Here is a 14537-nt window from a genome sequence, read left to right on the forward strand (position 1 = left end):
TTTGGAAAAGACAAAATTGGCTTCAACATGGGCAAAAGGGGGCAGTTATGGTGGTGGGTGGGGCAGAGCTGAGAAGGGCAGCGGTGGCAGTTCAGTTGGGCAGGACATCAGACGACTCAGATACCAGCTTCTTTGCCACAACAGCCTTGGTGGAGCTGATACACCTGAAGGAGCCAGAGCCCCCACCAGAGCTGCAGCTGGATTAGAAGGAGCTGTAGTTGTAGCTGTGGCCAGTGCTTGGTATGCCAGTGAAGGTCAGGCTCAGTCGACCTGAGTAGTAGCCACTGGAGGTGGTGTTTGTATGAAAACTCACTTTCTGCATCCCAGACTCCAGCCTGCTCTCCTTGCCCTCCAGCAGCTATGGTAGGTTGCAGTCTTGATGTCCAGGATCAGCTTGATGTTCATAGCTCCTGGTACTTGTGCAGCTGCTGTCCCATGTCTTTCTTGGCCTGGTTCAGGGCAGTCTCCAGTTGGGCCAGCGTGGCATTGATATCCTTAATGACCAGCTCCCCATGCTGTTTGGCATTAGCAATGGCAGCTTCCAGGGATGCTATCTGGCCCTTCAGGCCCTCAGTTTCAGCCTGGAACTGGCTAATGCTCCAGTTCATCTTAGGGATCTCTGTCTTGATGTAGTAGAGGTCAGATGCTTCCCAACCAGCATCTGCAGCTACTCGTACTTTATCTGGTACATGCTCTTGGCCTCAACCCAGCTGAGGTTGGCTGTCTCCTTGTACTGGGTCTTGACTTCAGCAATGGTGCTATCCACGTTCAAGGAGTGACTGTTTTCCATGTACAGCATCATAGACATGTCCGAGATCTGGAGCTGCAGCTTGTGGACCTCCTTTTCATACAGCTGCCTGAGGAAGTTAATCTCATCAGTTAGCCCTTCCAGGCGGGACTCCAGCTCTACTTTGCTCATGTAAGCTTCATCCACATCCTTCTTGATGAGGACAAATTTATTCTCTGTCTCTGTTTGCTTGTTGATCTCATCCTCATACTTATTCTTGAAGTCCTCCACCAGTCCCTAAATGTTGCTAGTCTCTGCCTCCAGCTTCAGCTTCTCCTGGCTTAGTGCTTCCACCAAAGGTTGTTGATAGCTTAATCTTTCTGTACCTCAATTTACCATCTGCCCCAAATCATGCCTTTAGTAATTGGCATTCTAGCTCCAAAGTTCACAACCTTTAACAGTACATTCTATTGCTCCTGTAATGTAGTATACTATAGGATAATGTTGTAGAATAGAGGCTGCTGTTTTTGCAGATATGTGGTAAAAGAGGAACATTTTTCTTTACTCGCTTTCTGAGACTTCCTTTTCTAGTAGTTTTGAGGGACCACAGCTTCAAGGTTAAACATTGGAATTCTATTAGTTAAAATTGAGAGCAAAGGGCAGACCTGGGACTCTTAAAACTATGACAGAGAAAGGACAGAAGCCTTGTAACAAATGGAATATGAAGCATGCAGTGTTTTGCATTAATACTTTCCAACCTAATCTCTTACTACTTTATCTCTGGTCAGTAAGCCTCAGGCACAGTGACCTTTATTTTGGCTCTTCCCAACACATCAAGCTTGCAACTGTCCAGGGCTTTTGCACTTTGCTTGCTTTCTTCCTGAGATGCATTTCTCCCAAGTCTTTGAATCATTTAGGTCTTGACATTTAAGTCTTGGTTCAAATGCCACCTACTATATAGGTGCCTTTGCTTACCATGCTATCTAATGTTGCCCTCTCCTCCTTACTCTCTCACTTTGACCTGTTTTGTTTTCTTTGTAGTAATGAATGATTTATATTTTTACCTTTTTATTGCTTGTTTCCCCATTATAATATAAATTCCATGAGGACAAGGACCTTGTATATTTCACCACTGTATCTTCAGCATCTACAACTCTACCTTACACATAGTAAGCATGTAATCAATATTCATTGAATGAATGAATGAAATCCTTTTTAATAGATAGAAGTACCTGAGGCTCAGGGAATTTATGTGTCTTGTTCAAGTTCACAGTGCTGTTAAGCATAAGAGTTTGTATTTGAACTCAGAGTTTGTATTTTAACAGCTAAGCTGTACTACTAGCTTGCAATGTGAGACAGACATGCCCACAGTTAATAGCACAGGGTCATAGGAAGTAAGGACTGTGTTAGTGATGAAAGGGAATGGTTCTTGATTTTGTTCAGAGGTTCTTTGCTTTTTTCCTTGTATCGTGGCTATTTCACTGCCCCCAGAGCCTGGGTAAGGGAAAGGGAAATTTGTCATTGTTTAGCTGAAATGATGAAAAGTGTTAAAGAGAGGTTGAAGTAATTATTTGATAATTGAGCTTTAGAGTGTGCATCTGAATTTCAAAGTCTATTTTGTTCTTTTTTTCTATAGCTGGGGACATTGGAGGTTTTACTATACTCCAGATATTAAATAAATACAGGTGTGTTTCAAAAGATGCAGTGGTATTCAAAGCCCTTCAGTGGCTGACCGAACTTCCCTTTTTGACCTTTTCTCCTATTATTACCCATACTGAATCCTTCTTCACACAATTTGGTTCATTCACTGCTCCTCTAATAGGCCTTTCTCTCTGCCTTCTCTGAGTTCTTACCTAATGAGTCCTGTAACTTCTCTGGTGATAAATCTGGGATTTTCACAACTCAGAATCTAAAAGTTGGAAGGGACTTTGACAAACTTCTATTCCAGTCCCTGATTTTTACAGATGATCAAATTGAGGCCCAGAGAGCCAGAGAGTTGTCCAGAGTCACATAGCAGTTAATGGTAGAGCTGGTCAAGAACCCAGCTCTCCTGGACTTGCATTCACAGCTCTGCAAAACCCATTCTGCCTCACTTATGGGTTACTTTTAGCAGTCCCTAAAGGATATGCTGAGAGAGCCTCTGGGTCTCCTCTGACATCAACTTTAAAATATGTGCCAGTGTGAATTTTCATGTACAGAGTATGGGATTTTTCGAGAAAGTCACGTCTGTTTTATTTACTCAGTGTAGTCTCTGACAGCAATATGCGAATATAGAATTTATTTAGTCTGCCTTCCCTGGTGACTTGCCAGTCTCTGAGGGGGAGGAATACATTTTATGTTTCCCATGGGTTTTGTTTGTCATAGCTTGTTTTCCCATAATGAAAAGAGTCCTGGGTAGCCCCATATAAGACAGAGCTGGAGATTATTAAATGCTTCTGTCTTATGTACATTGGGCATTTCATATTTACTTATGAAGTTCCTCCATGTATTGCATTTAGAACTTGCCAAAAACTACCACTCAAAAATTGGTTTTTTGGATATTCTGATACACCACAGTATTTGAAAAAGGAAAGCTAGTCTTCTAATTTTAGTGTAAGAAATTGGAACCTGGGTTTTATTTATAGTTTCGGACTCTCTCTTCCTGAATGTACTTCCTTAGGTAAAGAATAAAATCCTTGATTCTAATCGAGGGCTCTAAACTCTTTTACCTCTGATTTTCCAGTGCCTAAATGTGCTTCATCAGAATGGACGTTCTTGGTCCAAAAATGTAGTGTCATCGTGCCTTTCTGTATGTAATTTGCAGCATTTCTCTGAGATAGCTCCTTTATGTGCCATCACTTTCTATGGTATCAGTAAAGAACGATACAGCCTTTTCATGAAAAGAAGCAGTTTTCTCCCTTCTTTCTAACTGGCACTGTCATCTATCAAAGAGAACAACAATTGCAATCATGTTGTTCTGAAATGAGTTTTTTTTTTCCTAATGATAAATGAAGATGCAGAGAATTTAAATGAGCTCAATGACTATGAGAGAAGTATTAGTTTATCTTGTAAATTGTATTTTTGATGACTTAATCAGTTATCTTTCCTGTTTTGAAGTCTAGACTCTAAATAGGCATTTAAAAATGGAACACGGTACCTGGAACATAGACTCTTTTTAAATTTTTAATATTTAAAGATCTTTTAGATTACAGAAATGTTAAATCGAAAATATAGTGGAATTCCCTCTTCCCCTCACTTCCCCTCTCATGCTTTTTTCCACATTAACAACATCTTTCATTAGTGTGGTTCATTTGATACAATTAATGAACATACACATATATATATTTTTAATTATTATTTTTTCTTTATTTTTTTTTAATGTTACATTAAAAAAATATAAAAGGTTCCCATATACCCCCCACCCCCTCACTCCACTCCTCCCACATCAACAACTTCTTTCAATATCATGGCACATTCATTGCGTTTGGTGAATACATTTTGGAACACTGCTGCACCATATGGATAATGGTTTACATGGTCATTTACACTCTCCCCCAGTCCACCCAGTGGGCCATGGTAGGACATACAATGTGTCCAGCATCTGTCCCTGCAGTACCACCCAGGACAACTCCAAGTCCTGAAAATGCCCCCATATCATAAGTCTTCTTCCCTCTCCTTACCCTCAGCAGCTACCATGGCCACTTTCTCCACATCAATGCTACAATTTCTTCCATTATTAATCACAGTAATTCCATAGTAGAATATCAGTAAGTTCACTCTCTTTCTCCATCCTGTGGACTCTGGGATGGTTATGTCCACTTCACTTCTATATCGAGAGGGGGCTTAGATTCCACGTGGATGATGGATGCAATTCTCCTGCTTACAGTTGTAGGCACTCTTGGCTCCCTGGTGTAATGGTTGATCTTCACCTCCCTGTTAGCTGGCTGGGGTTAATCCAATAAGCCAAAGGGTAGGATTTGCAAGTCTGCTGATGCTCAGGGTCTGGCTGTGATATGGACAGTCCAGAGATTCAGGTCTCCTGAATATACACCAACCCCAGCACCAACCACAGGTTCAGTAAAAGTGACAGAAGAGGCATGTATAGAAAGGTCACGTCTGAGTCCAACTCCATCACACTCAGGAACACAAACTCCAAAGTAAGGTCAACTGACATGTCACTGAACTCCAGAGCAATCTGCCATGACCATAGAACCTGTGGGTCTCTGTAGCCCTCAGGAGAACCAGCACCTAGGGTTGTATGTACTTTGGCTGTCTCTGCGACCCTGCTGAGGTGTGTATAAGTGTGACTCTTCTGATGACCTCCTGACTCTTTTTTGGAGACTCACAGACATATAAACTCATTTGTCCTTTCCATTTCCCCCTTTTATTCAAAGTCAAAAAGCAATTTTTAACACCTGATATTACATGTAGGCTGAGATATTCTGCTGGTCTGAGTTGGCCCTTTTATTCAAGGTCTTTTTCTAGTTACATCATCAGCTCGTGCCTGGTAGTAATCCCTTGGTGCCAGGGAGGCTTATCCCCAGGAGTTATGTCCCACACTGGGGGGAAGGTAATGCATTTACATTCTGAGTTTGGCTTAGAGAGTGGCACATTTGAGCAACATGGAGGCCCTCAGGAGGTAACTCTTAGGCACCCTGCAGCTCTAGGCCTAGTAATGAACAATATTGAAGTATAGCTACTAACCATGGTAAATAATTTACATTATAGTGTATACTTTTTACCACACAATTTTATAGGTTTTGACAAAATGTGTAATGGCCTGTATTCCCCATTGCAGTGCTACTCAGAACAATTCTAATATCTCCCAAATGCCCTGTGCTACACCTATTCTTCCCTCTCCCTCCCCTTAAAATTTCTGGTGACCACTGCCTTTATATCAGTGTAACAAGTTCTTCCATTGCTAGAATAGTAATAAGTTTAATTTGGTCTGTGGTTGCACCCACTTATGTTTGTTCATTCCTCAATCTTGAAGATTTTGGGATGGTGATGCCCACTCTGTTTCAGAGCAAGAGGGGGCTTAGATCTTATGGAGCAGGTGGAAGGAACTGTGTGTTTGCCATTGCAGATACTTTATTTTTTGGGATGGGGGTTGTCCACCACTGTAGCAATTTGATATTATTGATGAATTCCAAAATCAAATATTGGATTATGTTTGTAATCTGATCTTTTCCTCTGGGAATATTAGATTGTATTGGATTGAGAGATTTACTTGATTAAGTAATCAGGTAAATCTCTTGTGCCAGTAGGGCATTGAGTCCCCACCCCTTGATGGGTAGGGACTCACACATAAAAGGCATGGTAAAGGACAGAGCTGAGGGTTTTTGATGTTGGAATTTTGATGGTGGAATTTGATGCTGAAGCCTTAAGCTCAAGCCCCAGGAAGTAAGCTCACAGAAGAAACAGAAGCAAACACCAGGAAGAGAGAAACCCTGAGCCTAGGAAAAAGAAGCCTGAGGAAGGGAGGAACCAGGAAACCTGAACCCTCACAGATGTCTTCAACATGTGGAAATAGACTTTGGTAGGGAAGTAACTTATGCTTTATGGCCTGGTATCTGTAAGCTCCTATCCGAAATAAATACCCTTTATAAAAACCAACCAATATCTGGTATTTTGCATTAGCACCCCTTTGGCTGACTAATACACCCACCATCATTTTGTTAGTTGTCCCGGGCAAGTCTGATGAACTGGAGAGAAGGTATTGGCTTTAACTCTGCTGAGAACCTCCGCTCATCGGGCATGTGAACAGACTAGAGAGTTAAGTCTCTGGGACATATATTTAATGGATATAGTGCTAATTATAGGTTCATTTAAAGGACTCAGAATCATGTGAAGGAAAAGTATAAATGAGTCTAACTGTTACACTGGGGAAATATATTCCAAGTTAAGGCCCACCAATGGAGTGCTGATTTCATGAGGCTGTGTACCTTGCCTGTAGTGTCTGGATGTCTTTAGAGCCCTTGGGAACACTGCTGTTTGATGCTTTGTTTACTGTGGTAGTTAGTGAGATCTGCCTGAGATGTTTATAATGTCTGGAATTACCTTCTGACTCACTTTGAAATCTCTTAAACCATAAAATTCTTTTTCATTCATTGTTACCCTCTTTTAGTCAGGGTCTTTTGTCAAATGCATTGCTGGTTAATGCTTGGTGTTAATCCCTTGGTACCAGGGAGGTTTATCCCTGGGAGTCATGTCCCACACTGGGGGTAGATGGTGATTTTATTTGCTGAGTTTGGCTTAGAGAGAGGCCACTTTTGAGTATCAAGTAAGTTTTCAGACAGTAATTCTTAGGCAATAGTTATTATTAGGCTAAGTTTCTATTACAAGAATAAGTGCAAGCATTAATATTGAAGGCTTGGTCTGGGGCCCCTCCCCAACATTAGTAAAGGGGAGGAGGAAAGGCTTTGAAAAAGCCTAACTTGGGTCCCATGTGCACGTTTCACTCTGTAGCATGCCTGCAGTTTGTGTTTATCTCTTTTCTTGTTTCTTAATAAACACTTTACTCCCTTGCCTAAAACACCAAAACAACAATAACAAAACAAGAAAAACCCAAAATGATCAAAGTCTTGGCATATTGGTCTGTTTTCTTTTATTAAGCTCTGCCTGCATACTTGGCAAGAGATTCTTGCCACTCTATGAGAGAATGTAGCAGGATTCTCCAGAATGGGAATTTAATGTTTTATTGGTTATTGTGTGTGTCTCCACCCAATAAGATAACACCCTATAACAACATGACACATTCATATTCCATAGAGGCTTGTCACAGGTGCACCTTTTCCTCATATACCCCCCCCCACTGACACCCTATTCCAGTGACTCTGTTGCCATAGGTACTGAAAGAACACTTCCAGAATTGTGTTCTCAATACAGTCCTCAATCTCCTCAGAGTTCACCTGTTCCTTCCTCCAGCCCTCCCTCCAGCTCTGTGGATAACCCCACCCACCCCACAACTCTGCTCACTCTCCAGCATCAATTCCACTTATATTGCTGCACCACCATCAATCCTTCCTGTTCATTGCCAAACCACCACTATCCACCTTCCACTTTATCATAGATTCTGCCCAGTTTGAACATTGGCTCACCACTCCTTTTCTTTCTTCTCATAACCTATCTTTCAGACTCTACAGAGGAGTCTGCTCAATATGCTTAGGTCATATCAGTGAGATCATGCAGTATTTGTCCTTTAGTGACTGGCTTACTTCACTCAACATAAGGTCTTTGAGGTTCATCCATATTGTCATGTGTCAATACCTCAATCCTTCCTACAGCCAGAACTCTTTTTAAATGAATTTATTTAAAGTAATAAAATTTGCATTTGGAAGTTCCTAATTTTATTCTTATTTGACCTTATAGTTTAATTTTTCTTTTTCAAACTGTTATTTTTTCTGGTTATATAAGTAAAATGTGTTTATTATACATATATATTTGGAAATGAAGACAAGTATAAAGAACAACAAAAATCACTTGTAAACCCAGAAAGTCATGTCTATCTGTATTAGTCAGCCAAAGAGGTGCTGATGCAAAATACCAGAAATCAGTTGGTTTTTATAAAGGGTATTTATTTGGGGTGGAAGCTTACAGATACCAGGCCATAAAGCGTAAGTTACTTTTCTCACCAAAGTCTTTTTCCACATGTTGGAGCAAGATGGCTGCCAAAGTCTGAGAGGGTACAGGCTTCCTAGGTCCCTCTGGGCTCAGCACCTCTGTTTTTTCCACAAGGTCAGCTGTAGAATATGAGGCTCTCTAGGCTTTGCCTCTATACACAAGGTCAGCTGCAGACTATCAGGCAAACGGCTCTGTCTCTTTCCCTGGGGATCCATCTTAAGATTTCAGCATCAAATTCCAACATCAAAACTCCAACATTAAGAACCCTCAACTCTGTCCTTTTCCATGCCTTTTATCTGTGAGTCCCCCCACCTAGGGGTGGGGACTCAGTGCCCTAATGACATGGCCCAATCAAAGTCCTAATCATAATCATGCCCAGGTACAGACCAGATTATAAACATAATCCAATGTCTGTTTTTGGAATTCATAACCATATCAAACTGCTACACTCTCTTTCAGACTTTTTTCTGGCATACATATTTACATTGCAAACATTCATTGTCAAAGTATTGTGAAGAGTCCTTTTGTTCCTAATTTATTTGGTAAATTTGGAGTTTTATGTATTAGCTTTTAAAAAATGAGTCTCCATCCTCTTCTTAGGAATTTGAGAAATTATACTTCACTATTTCATTATATTGTACATATGACATTTATACCATCAGGCATTAACTAATTGTTCTAAAAACCATCAGAATGCACAAAAACTGAGCATTACTATTATTAAATGCCTTCTAACATGGAGTGTGGGTTAGTGTCTAAAATACCCTCAGAGAATGCTGAGTTCCCATCCTGGGGAGCTCTCTTGCATTCCCAAATGGAACAGCAGCAGTCTCCCACGTGCAAGGTCAAAGACCAGTGAGGAAGAATGGCCAATGATGGGCCCTTGGTACTGATGACTATGCTTATGAGCATGTGTGCTTGAAATTTTAACTAGACCTAGAGCCACAGGGTGCCTAAAAGTTACCTCCTGAGAGCCTCCATGTTGCTCAACTGTGGCCACTCTCTAAGCCAAACTCAGCATGTAAATGCATTACCTTCTGCTTCCCCCAAGTGTGGGATGTGACTCCCAGGGATGAGCCCTCCTGGTGCTGAGGAATTACTACCATCACCAGCTGCTGATACAACTAGAAAAAGACCTTGAAATAAAAGGGGGAAATGGTAAAGACAAATGAGTTTATATGGCTAAGAGACTTCAAAATGAGTCAGGAGGTCATCAGAGGGGTACTGGTGTTCCTGAGGGCTATGGAGACCCACAGGTTCTACGGTCATGACAGATGGTTCTGTAGTTCATTACCTTGCCAGTGGGCCCTACTTTGGAATTTGTGCTCCTGATTGTGATAGAGTTGGACTCAGATGTGACCTCTCTACACATGCTCTTCTGTCACTTTTACTGAACCTGTGACTGGTGCTGGGGTTTGTGTATGTTCAGAAGACTTGCATCTGTGGACTGTCCATGTGCCAACTGGGCCCTGAGTCTCAGCAGAGGTGCAACACCTATACTTGGGTTCATTGGAATTATCCAGATCAGCTGATGGGGAGGTGAGAATGGTCAACTACCACACCAGGGAACAGAGAGTGTCTACAGCTGCAAGCAGGAGAATCACATTCATCAGTCATGTGAGATCTAAGCCTTCTCTTGATTTAGAGGTGGAGTGGAAATTGCCATCCCAGGGTCCACAGGATGGAAAAATATAATATGGATTGAAATGGACTTTCTGGTATTCTGTTATAGAACTGTTGTGACTCTAGTAATGGAAGAAATTGTGTCATTGATGTAGAGATAGTGGCCAAGGGAGTACTGTGGGCAGGGAGAAGGAGGAAAGGGTGTGATATGGGGCATGTTTGGACTTGGAGTTGTCCTGAATGATATTGCAGGGACAGAAGCAGGACATTGTATATCCTGCCATAACCCACTGGATGAACTAGGGGAGAGTGTGAACAACAATGTAAACTATGGTCCATGCAGTGTGGCAGTGCTCCAGGGTGTATTCACCAAAAACAATGAATGTGCTGTACTGATGAAAGGGGATGATGATGTGGGAGGTGCCGGGTGGGATGGGGAGTGGGGTATATGGGAACCTCTTATGTTTTTTAATGTAACATTTTGTGCCATCTATCTTTTTTTTTTTTATCCTGCTGCAGAAATCTTTAGTGTTTACACGTGGTTCAGGCCTTGTTATAGGACTACAAGATGGCAGTTAGAAAGATGCCTCCTGACTGGAGGGGCTCACGCAGAATCCTGAATGCTGGGGGAATAGAGCCTCCCCCCATCCCTGACGGCCTCTGGGCTCCGGAGGCTTCTAGTCGTGCTTGAGGGTGAGCCTTTCAAAGAGATACTTGCCCAGCCTAGCCTGCGAGTTTGGTCAGGTGGTCACCCATCTTTTTGATCAGTTTCACCTCCTCATCTAGGAAATGGTTTTCCAGGAAGTCACAGAGATGGGGGTCTGTGTTGGCAGATCCCAGGGCATGCAGATCCAAAAGGGCCTGGTTTGGGTTCTTCTCCAGGACAAGGGCAGCTTCCATGGTGTCCAGGGTATTACCCCACTCATCTTTGGAAGGCTTCTGCAAGTCTTGGAAGAGAGTGCGGCCACTGCACTGGTTTTGCATCTTCAAGAGATGCTTGGCGTCTTTGTGCTTCTCCTTCACCAACTCATGGGAAGAAGTGGTCCACACCCTTCAGGGCCACATCATCGTGGTCAAAAGAGTAACCCAGAGAGAGGTAGGTGTAGGAGGCCTGCAGCTGCAGGTTGACCAGGCAGTTAACAGAGGCCTCCACTTTGGTGGAATAATTGTAATGGATCTAGGAGGTCATGGTTGGTCGACAATGAGGAGCTAACCACAAAAAGCGGTGTTAGCTGGTCCTGGAAGCGGGGGATAGCTGAGAAGTTGGTCCCAGAGGTTTATTCCTGGAGAAGCAGTTGCAAGGTGGTCGACACTGAGGAAGTGTGGATAAGGGTCCCCGGGTCTGTTCTGTTCAAACACTGTTGAAGCAAGAGACAGATCCGTGGGACCACTGGGTGTGCTTTCTTATCTATTTATCTTTTTTAAAAAAGACAATAAAAAAAATAAAAAACAGTGAAAAAAATACCCTCAGAGGTGGAAAGCCTCATAGTTAGAGCTCTAATCTAGGGAAGTAATAGTAAATGTATAGAATTCATGTAAGTATGTATATTTGGTCTGTTAAAATACCAAAAAAGTTTGGAGACCTCACTTTCATGTGACAGTCCTCTAATATCTGAAGGTTTTCTTTTGTAGTCCCTTGTCCAGCTGAGAAATCTCCTGGGGATACCATGAGTGATTTAACCATCCTTTTATTGTTAAACAGGTTATTTTCCTTTGATAAATAATGCTCCATGCTCATATTTGGATATGAATTCTTGTATAACACCCTGTTTGTTTTCTTAGGATAACTACCTAGAATTGGAATTATTCTCTTAAAAATATATATGAATATTTTTGGGACCTTTGATAAATATTGCCCAATTGCCCCTTAGAATGAGTGTATCACTTTATTCTTACACTAGAAGTATGTAAGAGTATCCATATCATTATATCTTTGGCAAAAAGTAGTTATATTACTGGGCATTTATTTTACTATTCTCTAATTGGATAGAAACAAATGAAATTTCAATGTTTTATTTTCAATTTCTTTGATTCTTAAAGTTTTAATTGTTTTCTGTAATTAGCTCATATTATACTGCACATTATTTGTTCTGAATACCTTTTCCTTGATTTAATTTTGGGGCTAAAGCAAATAAATGGAAAAATATTAAGTTAAGAATCCCACAGAAGTAGATTTCATTTCTGTTGGAAGAAGGAAAAAGAAGTCTAATATTTTCAGCTATAGGTCAGTGCACCCATGATTTTAATATGCAGATCATAAGAAATTGTTTTTCTCTCTGTCAAAACAGCTCCTTTTTTATGCTCAAGTTGCTGTGTCTTGCATGTGTGTGTATATATACGTGTGTTTTTGGGCCTTATAAGCCACAAAAAAAGATAGAGCTGATTGTTTCTGTGCTATTTCTGCCCTGCCGTCATCCCTGCAAGGTGTCTTGGGTTAAGTAGGGACTAAATTAACTCCAACAGTGTTTGCTTTAAATATTTTCCCTGTAATTAGATAAAAATCCACCAGATGGCAGTCATTGCCCTTTTTCTTCTCTATGTTTCATTCTTTCAGAATTAACATGGTAATTAAAAGATTATGACTTTGGGTAATAGAACATTATAATTTAATATTTCTATTGCGAGCACATAATGTTACAATAATAATTGTAAATGATAGCGGTCGTCAGTTTTTTTTATTAGAGAAGTTGTAGGTTTATAGAAAAATCATGCATAAACTATAGAGTTCCCATATACCACCCTATTACTGACACCTTGCATTAGTGTGGTACATTTGTTACAACTCATGAAAGAACAGTTTTTTAATTGTACTATTAGCTATAGTCCATCATTTACAATAGAGTTCACTGTGTTGTACATTCTTATGCTTTTAAAAGAACTTTATTCTAGTAACATATATGCCTAAAATTTCCCCTTTAGCTACATTCAAATACATAATTCAATTTGTTAATTACATCCACAATGTTGTGCTACCATCACCACTTTCTTTTACCAAAACATTTTCATTATCCCAAACAGAAGCCCTTTTTCCATTATGCATTAATTCCCCATTCTCCCCTCTCCTGACCCTGGTAACTTGTACTCTACTTTCTTTCTCTATGAATTTGTATATTTTAGTTATTTCTTATAAATAATACCATGTACTTTTAAAAAATTGAACCCTATTATTCTATATGTCTTTCTTTGTTCCAGTACCATGACTTTTAAAACAAATCGAGGTTATTGATACATATTAATAAAGCATACCAATTTATCCAACGTGTACAATCAGTGGTATTTGGTACAATCACATAGTTGTGCTTTCAACACTTCAGTCATTATTAAAGCATTTTCATTATTTCAATAATAATAAGCACAAAACAAACAGTATAATTCCTCACCTCTCTATCTCTCTGTTTCCCCTGCTGTACATAACTGCTATCTCTGGCTATTCTTGCACGATTATTTATTAAGTGGTTTTACTGAGATATATTCATATACCATATGATCTATCCAAAGTATATAATCAATGGCTTTTTAAAAAACTATTAAAAGGTCCTTTATTGTAAAATTATAAAATAAATAGAAAAATAGATTGAAAGGAATTAAAAATTTTAAAAGAGAGTACAAGGCCAGGTTAGATTTAATAATCAATGATAAAAAATAGCATAACAACAAATATTTTAAAATGTAAATCATAATTGTAATATAATAGAAATTATAATATTCTAATTTTTTAATCACAGCTTTAACTATTGGGCATAATCTCTTCTAAGAATGAAATAAATTATTGGTTTAGTTATTTAATTTCCATTTAGGCCATACTTCTTTCTATATAATCAAATTCCTATTTGAGGATTTTTTGCATTTTATTGGAATGAATGACAGCAGATAACAATTTGCCAACTTAAAATTTTATAGGTAGAAAAACCCAAAATTTTGTTCAACAGTAGTCATGCTAAGTCATTATTGATCCAGGTAGATTATTTTAATTAATGAGTATGAATAAGAAAGGGCTAAAAGAAAAATGAAGTATCCAAAAATATCTCTCTTCTCTAGACCTCCTTAATTAAAAGCAAGTGTTTATTTTGTATGAAAAAAATTACGGAATACTTGATCATAGGAACAATTTGCCAGTTGTATTGAGCAATTATTGTTCATATACTATAATGTTGTTTTACATGTATCTGGTCTATTCCTGCTCTTTTTGGTTACTGTTTAGGTTGGTATAAAATAATTGCAGGGAAGCGGACTTGGCCCAGTGGTTAGGGCATGCATGTACCACATGGGAGGTCTGCGGTTCAAATCCTGTGCTTCCTTGACCCGTGTGGAACTGGCTCATGCGCAGTGCTGATGCGCACAAGGAGTGCCATGCCACGCAGGGGTGCCCCCGTGTGGGGGAGCCCCACATGCAAGGAGTGAGCCCTGTAAGGAGAGCCGCCCAGCGCAAAAGAAAGTGCAGCCTGCCCAGGAATGGTGCCGCCCACACAGAGAGCTGATGCAGCAAGATGACACAACAAAGAGAGACATAGATTCCCATGCTGCTGACAACAACAGAAGAGGACAAAGAAGAAGACGCAGCAAATAGACACAGAGAACAGACAAC

The 14537-nt window shown here is 40.2% G+C and overlaps 1 pseudogene; it reads right to left on the minus strand.

Moving 5' to 3' along the window:
* Nucleotides 1-202: 202 nt before the first annotated feature.
* LOC101437387 (keratin, type II cytoskeletal 8 pseudogene) lies at nucleotides 203-10936 on the minus strand (annotated as a pseudogene).
* Between the last annotated feature and the right edge of the window lie 3601 nt (nucleotides 10937-14537).

This window comes from Dasypus novemcinctus, chromosome 6 (assembly GCF_030445035.2).
Source record: "Dasypus novemcinctus isolate mDasNov1 chromosome 6, mDasNov1.1.hap2, whole genome shotgun sequence".
In the NCBI taxonomy this organism is placed as follows: domain Eukaryota; kingdom Metazoa; phylum Chordata; class Mammalia; order Cingulata; family Dasypodidae; genus Dasypus; species Dasypus novemcinctus.